We start from the raw sequence: 7,961 nt of genomic DNA, 5'->3' as shown, positions 1-7,961 counted from the left end.
GTGCAGTGTAAACAGACCCATTTCACATAATAAGTGTCGATCTAATAATTTACTGTAAAGCTATTTGCTTTGTAACAACATCAAATGCACTTCACTATCGCTTTAATGTCGTCTTCTTATTTCTCAGTTTTCTGGTTATCACTGTGGTTCTTGTTAATTCTAGATTATATGCTCGCGAAATAAATCAGGAAATAAAATTAGCACGTGCAAAACATCCCACGATATGATTGTTTGGTATTTGATGAAAACCTCGTGGGAACGTATATCTATAAATTAGCGTAGGCATGAGAATCATATAAATTAATTTAAAAATGTTTATTTTTTGACTAAAAAGCATAGATAAAGATAGATTGCACATAAGACGACATTTTTCATCTTGAAAGATATAAATGTACAGAGATGTTTTAAAGATATTCCTATTATATAGATTAACTGCGTCGGTTGTGAACATTGTCTGTTCTTATGTCATTGAGTACTTGTGGTGTACATGAGTTCTGTAGAGAGAAATTTAAGTTAGTTTAGTCCTTCTCATGTCCTTCTTCAGTTCTCGCCAATATGATATATTGATATTCTCAAAATAAAATTCACTCCTGAGTGGTTTAATGATTATGAAATCTATTAAAACACCAAACCACCCCGCTTATCATTGGAGTACACTTTGACCCCTAGAAGTATGAGTTCGCGGATTGTACAATTCTTGGTGATTTTGCGTACATAAGCTAATCTATGTTTATTTATTTATCTATGCTAAAAGGACGTGGTTTCTATTCAAGTGATCAGTGGAACAAAATATACCCAGGCACGATTTGTTTCCTCCAGAAATCTGGGGAACTCTTATCTTCTTATTAACAAGGACTGTTAATTAAAAAACTACTAGCATTTAGAACAATATGTTTGTTATCGAAATGCTTTCGATAGTTCGATATACGACTAAAATGTAAGGAATTTTTATCACTGAAAATTTAAAGTGAGTTTTAAAATAGTACCAACCACTCTGTAGGTAAAATTTCTTTATTTTCACGAACATGAACAATTAGCATGCTTGCAGAGTTTTGCTTTGCTTGTCTATGTCTGTTTGTGTTCAATAAACGTAAAAACGGCTGACCGATCAAGTTCAACATTTTTGAGGTAACTGACGGGATGCTCAAAATTACAAAAATTTGTCTCAAAAAAATTTTATATCTGTAAAATTTTGATTATCACAAAAATATATAATTAAATCCCCGAATTTTTTGTTATTGTTTTATATCGTAAAAAGAGAGAGCTGTTGCTCACAGATAAAGCCACATTTAAAAGTTGAAATAGAAGATGGGTGCGAAGCGCTCTAAAATTCTTTGCTTGCCTGCCTGTTTGTATACAATAAATATCTCAAAGTCTGGAAAAAATGTTTACAACTATTATTTTTGAAAATGTATGAAATCTAAAAGAAAATTTGCGAACATTAGTTTTTTTTGAGATCGGAGAAAAAATGGGAACAGAGTAACAGATAAAAGATTAAATTAATAATTAAGAAAAGGGGGTTCACAGCGCCCTTAATGGATAGTACCATATATATAAATTTGCAATTCTACGTAGTATTATGTCTGTAGAAAGAAACAGGCGACACATTTCTTACTTTTGAGACGTTCAAACCAAATTTAGGCTGAACTGTGGCCCTCAGTGGCCTGAAGGCAAAGGTATATATAAAAGCCTACTCCGTAACTTCCCGCCTACCATCCCGAGAGTTGGGTTTCTTCTTTATTAAAACTGATCAGTTTGTGAAAACCGCTCGACCAGTTCACACCCTGGCCTAGTGCGCAGTAGCGTGCAAATAGTGATTAGGGTGCGCAGAGGTTTTTTCCGCGCCTAGTGGTAAGTTGAATTATTTATTAGAAATCGGTTCACAATAGATGTCAATATGTAATGTAGATATGTCAAGCCGGGGGGGGGGGGGTAAAAATGTTAAATTTAAACGATTAAAAATATGATATCACACCAATTTAACTTTTATTATAACGATGAAAAGATTTAAAGTTAAATTCAAAGTCTGATCAAAGTCTGATAAAAATGTTATATCTAAATGATTAAAAATATAATATCACACCAATTTAACTTTAATTATAACAATGAAAAAGTTAAATTCTAAGTCTGATCAAAGTCCGATAAAAATGTTATATCTAAATGATTAAGAATATAATATCACACCAATTTAACTTTAATGAAAAGCTATAATGTTAAACCTCTGGCACCCCAAAAGTTCACAATATCTTGTATTGTCTCTCATACGATGATAAAAAAATTGAGATGCACAAACAAAGTTTATAAAGGATTTTTATAGAAATTAAGCAAATAAAAGAATTACCCAAACTCTTATTGTCATATTTCTTCGCAACCTGATTTTGGAAACCTTTGATATTACAAACTTTGAATAATTGATCTAGCGGAATTCATAGTCTGATAAAGTTCAACGACATCAGGTTGCAAAAACATAAGGATTGGAAAATTAGAGCTTAATGCAGTGTTTTGGTTTCGCTTTCCGAACTAAATAATTTAAGTAAGTTGCTGGCGCACAAAAAAAAAACCAGCTTCTTTATCTACGGACATATCCCTTGGAGTTGAATCTGATGGCAACTACCCTTACTACCCCAACTACCATCTGTTTTTTAAAGAGACCCCATCCCCACTCTGTGTTAATTCTATGCGCATGGTATACAATATGGGTATCGATTTCCATTAAATCACATGTTTTAAGCTTGTTTCTGGCATTCATAACACTCTCCGACCTTTACTATCCTCACCACCCACCTTGTGAAGGGTGCACATTTCGTCGTCAAAAAAAGGCATTTTATACATACAGGACAAAGTTTGCAAGGGTACCGTTGTGAATCTGACATTGCCGTGCATGGAGGATCACTTGAAAATTTTCATTTTCAGAATTTGTGTTGATATTTCTTAAACGTTTTAATTAAGAAATATGTGAAAACTGAAAATTCGTACATTAATCTAAATTATTTTAAAGAATACAATTTAAATATAAATTAAGAATTATCAGATTAAGTTCAATTAAGTCCAGATATAACGCTAATATTTCGGTTTGTTTCTTGTGATTACAAGTTTTAAAATCCAGTTTATATTTGTTCAAATTTGATTATTAAAGATATATATATATTAATTCTTTAGCTAAACTTGACTTCGCAATCAATTCTGTGGGAAAAAAGAAGCAAACTGCATTTTTGTGAGTGTCTAAAAAAAGCGTTTGGATTTTTGAGTGTCTAAAAAGCGTTTGGAAGAGGAAGGGGACGGAATTTTAAAGTTAAAAATTAATAACTCATTGAGTTCTTATGTTTATTTTGTCCCTGATTTGCTGAAGAAGGAATGTGAAGCAAATAATTATTTTTTCTCTCGAGGTATCACTGTCTGTATGCAGAGTCCATTAGTGCCGGGCCTGCTCCAATCAGGGTTCAGTCAAGTGTTTGCAGTCTATTCTGAACTAATAAAAATAGTATGGCAGTAACATCTATATTTCATCTATTTCATTATCCAATTAGAGTTATGAATCCTTCAATCGGCGCTATCAGTAAATGGAAATATTTACTTCTACAGAAACTATAGTAGTATCTCAAAACTAAGAGAGAAATATTCACTAAATCTATAATCATACACCAAAACTATAGTAGTATCTCAAAACTAAGAGAGAAATATTCACTAAATCTATAATCATACACCAAAACTATAGTAGTATCTCAAAACTAAGAGAGAAATATTCACTAAATCTATAATCATACACCAAAAACGTACAACAATCATATCTAAACTTAAAAAGTAATAATGTTAAAAATTGTGGGCACGAATAATTATACATAACTTCAATTTCTGAAATTTATTCAACGTTAATTTTTCTACTTTTTATTTTAATAAATTTAGTATTTTTTCTCAAAAAATATTAAAATTACATAGTTAAAGAAAAATTTCAAAAATAACATGACAGATTTACAAAGTGCTGCTCCTTTTCAGTAAATATAATATTAGCGTTTCAATATTTTCTTCATCAGTGCACTTTTTTTATAAAGTTGAAAACATGAACACTAAAGAAAAGTTTGCAGGTGAAAGAGATAATGTTTTAATTAAAAATTTCCCCGTTTGCAAAGATGTTTAAAAAATTACAATTGTTAAGGCTCTCAGCTGAATAACTGGACCCTCTTTTAATATTTTTATTTCAAAATTTAAAAGTTTGATATTCATAAAAATTTTGTTTTAACCATATTTCAATGGGTTATTTTGAAGTTCCCATTGTTATATTGTGACAAAACTAAATTCCTCTCTAAAATCATTGATTGTAAACATTTTTACACATATAGTTATACACGGATGAATGATTCTTACACGGAATTTGGCTCTTACATTTTCTGAACTTGCAGTTATTCACTTCTCCACCTGATTTATGGAAGCAAGGCACAACTTTGAGAAATAAAATTAGTCTCTAAACTCCAAAGATAATATTTTAGAGATTTGATTTCTCTTCATTTATATCCATAATATATACTTTGCTTATCTGGGTGGGTGTTTGTTTGTTTGTTTGTCTGTGCGTTTGCTTCCAAATCTACGCCAAAACGTCTGAACCGATCGGGCCAACACTTTGTGTGTGGGACCTCACAGTCACTTAACCCCTGGCCCTGGGAAGGTTTACAGAACATGAAAATTGGAGAAAAAATTCCTGGAAAATAGCTGAATTTTTATTTTGAAAATGCGCCAATTTGAAAAGAAAATTTGAAAATGATTTAAAATGGCCAACTTTCAGAGCAACAGTTAAAAGCTAAAATTATTTAAAGGAAAGTGGGCCCAAAGCGTCCTTAAAGCCTTGTATGTATATTAAGTAGTAATCTCAGTTTGTCTGTTTGTTTGGATGTCCAATCAAAACCGTATGGACCGATTTGCCTCAAATGTTTATGAATGAACTCTGTAGACGTCGAACCGGCTGGAATGTTTAGTTTAAAAGTTCCAAGTTGAGGGGGTTGAACTTTAAAGTGATAAATCCCGGCAAAGCTGGGTTCCCAAGCTAGTTATTAATTAGGCTTCTAAAGCTCCTAGGATTTTATAGTGATAAATGCAGGCAAAGCTGGATTCCCAAGCTAGTTATTAATTTGGCGTCTAAATCTCCTAGGAATAGCTTGGGGCAGTGGAAAAACTGAACTCGTGGACATTTTGAGTTGTAAACTGAAAACTGAATACTGATTCTTGTATTTCTAACATGCCATGAAATTTTACACCTCCTAACCCCCCTCCCCCCCCCCATTTAAAGACATCATCCTCTCATACAAAATACAAGTCCAATACCACGTCATCACCCTTCCTACATATTTTAAGTGTTTAAACTAGTTTTCGAACACTGTGACCTTATTCTTACTTAAGCGAGAGTGTCACAAAAAAATTCAATTTTAAATATTTGTATAAACTCAAAAAGGGGGTGTTTTCTTTAATTCAAAAAATTATTTACCTAAGTCCCCCACATGTTTTTAAATCCATTTTAATCCTCTACTTTACTTTCCCCCTCTTTCCAACATCGTCTATCCTTCGTTTTACCTTCCCCTTCCAACCTTTTCTCTTTCCTTTCACTTTCTACTTTCCCTTTCCCTTTCCATAACCCTTCAACCTCCCAGTCCACCTCTTTCCCCTTTTTCATTACGCCCTTTTACCTTGTTTTCCTCTGCTAACTTCTTTCCCTATTCTTTTCCACTTCCTAGTTCTTTCTCCTCTACAACTTTTTTCTTTACCTCCTTCTCCTGCCTACTTTCAACTTACTTTTACCTTCCAACCTTTTTCCCCTGCCTACTATCAGCTTTTTCTACCTTCCAACCTTTTTACTTACATCTTTCCCCTGCCTACTATCAGCTTTCCTCTACCTTCCAACCTTTTTACTTACCTCCTTCCCCTGCCTACTATCAGCTTACTTCTACCTTCCAATCTTTTTACTTACCTCCTTCTCCTGCCTACTATCAGATTTCCTCTACCTTCCAACCTTTTTACTTACCCCTTTCCACTTCCTTATTGTTTCCCTTCTCTAACATTTTATTTACCCCTCCTACTTCCTACTTCAGTCCACCTTACAACCTCTATCCCTAGCCCCTTCTCCTTCCTACTTATTTCCTGTTCTAACTTCTTTCTTTAACCTCTTACCCCTTCCTTCTTCCTATTGGCTTCCCCAACCTTGAGTCAATCCTATTTCATATTTGTAACAATAAAATCCTCGGGTCTTACTCTTAATTCTCAATGAAAAGTATACTTGCAGAAGGTTACAACTACAAGCAGTCACATATATAAAAAATATTAATTTACAAAAATATTTTTCAAATGTTACCCCCTTTCCTCCTTTGGTTTAAGGGAAATGGAATGTGAAAATATCAATTTTTTTAACATAAGGTGTCTAAATAAAGAAAAACTTATTCCAATTTTAAAGCCCCAAGCGCTGAAGATCAATATCCCGAGGGTTGACGTTCTTAAATATGCATACCTGAGAAAAAAATTAAAAAATTAAATTGTATAGTTATAGTCAAGACGACTATTAGACTTTAAATACGATCTCAAATAGTCCTATAAACATGAAACACAAAAAATTGTGCAGTGTACACAGACCCATTTCACAATTAAATTAATTTTCAATCGAATCTAAAACTTGTTCTATAACAAAACAACGCCAAATACAAAATTTTCTAAATGTCGTCTTCCTATTCTATAGTTTTATGGGTCTAATTGTATGAAGAAAAAAAGGTTTATAAATAAAAATATGCTTACCAGTTCAAAAATATGCTTACCAGTTCAAAAATGACTATATTCTATTTTTATGTTTCAAGAAAGCCAGGGATAAAAGTGTTCTTAAAATTCAGCTTTTCACCTTGAAATCCTCTTGATGTAAATCCGTAATCCTTGATACAATCAAGGTTACGTATACCTCCGAATTTGAGCTGACTAAGCTCAGATTGAGCCTGAGCTTGATTTATTTTATGTGTTTTTAGATATAGTTGGACCATGGATAGAGATTCTTAACTTTAGATTTATTTCTGATTCAAACCTCTATACTTGACCCAACACTTTTTAAATAGATATTTCATTCTGTTTATTCGTTTGTACGATCCAAAATATCCAAAATATCCACGGATTTAAAAATATCCACTTAAATACACAAAATTGACAATGCCCGTTGTCCAACGGCACCTTTAAAAGATATGTCTGATAAAGTGTGAATTTGATATCATTGTTTGTAATTTTGAATTGATCAGATATAAACACTATATCAACATTTGATTTTCTACTAATTTAAAGACAAGAAAGTCATAATTATGAAGAAAACAAATGCGGAAAAATTTGTCAGTTTTAAGTTGATCAGTTTTATTCTAAGAAGACGTTTATTCTAAATACCAATATTTTATTTAAAATCTTAAAATGATCACCTAAAAACTGACAATATCTCCCACATTATTGATCAGATAACGGTTTTAAGGGTTCCGTTCAATATCGGGAATCGCTATCATTACATCGAGGTTCACTTGTAATTTGATAAGTCTTGTTTTGTGCAGATAGCATTCTGTAAAAAATGAAGAGAAATCTAAAGGAATCAAGGTCGTCTTCTAGCCTCCGCATAGCCTGCAATGCTGCTAATATATCAATCTCTGCAATTCTAGATTCTACAGGGTGAGCAATAAAATTTTTTTGGTTTTCTGAATTTGCTGGTTGGTAAATTGGTTGCACACCCTGTAAATTACATCGTAAATACATATATAAACATTAATACCCTTGAAATGAATTCACATCAACCTGTAAGAATGTGTTTAATGAACCTTGTAAATATATTTTATGCTTGACACCCTGAAAACCTAGTTATCTTGGACACATAAGATTGGCTTAGCCCCATGCATCTTAGATCCTTCTTCTCCCCCCCCTCCCCCCTAGTGGGGAACATAACATTACCCTGTAGTGGGGAACATAAC

The 7,961-nt window shown here is 32.7% G+C and overlaps 1 protein-coding gene across 1 annotated transcript in view; it reads left to right on the top strand.

The window, feature by feature from the left end:
- The first annotated feature begins 1,766 nt into the window (after positions 1 to 1,766).
- LOC111699353 (beta-1,4-glucuronyltransferase 1) overlaps positions 1,767 to 7,961 on the top strand; it is a 31,586-nt gene continuing 25,391 nt past the window's right edge. Inside the window, exon 1 of the mRNA XM_023470008.1 lies at positions 1,767 to 1,851. The gene's annotated coding sequence lies outside the window, so the exon portion shown is untranslated. The remainder of the gene's footprint in view (positions 1,852 to 7,961) is intronic.

Source organism: Eurytemora carolleeae, unplaced genomic scaffold (genome assembly GCF_000591075.1).
Source record: "Eurytemora carolleeae unplaced genomic scaffold, Eaff_2.0 scaffold214, whole genome shotgun sequence".
NCBI lineage: Eukaryota > Metazoa > Arthropoda > Copepoda > Calanoida > Temoridae > Eurytemora > Eurytemora carolleeae.
Note: the sequence above shows the minus strand (reverse complement) of the source record. Positions and strands in the feature narration are given on the sequence as shown.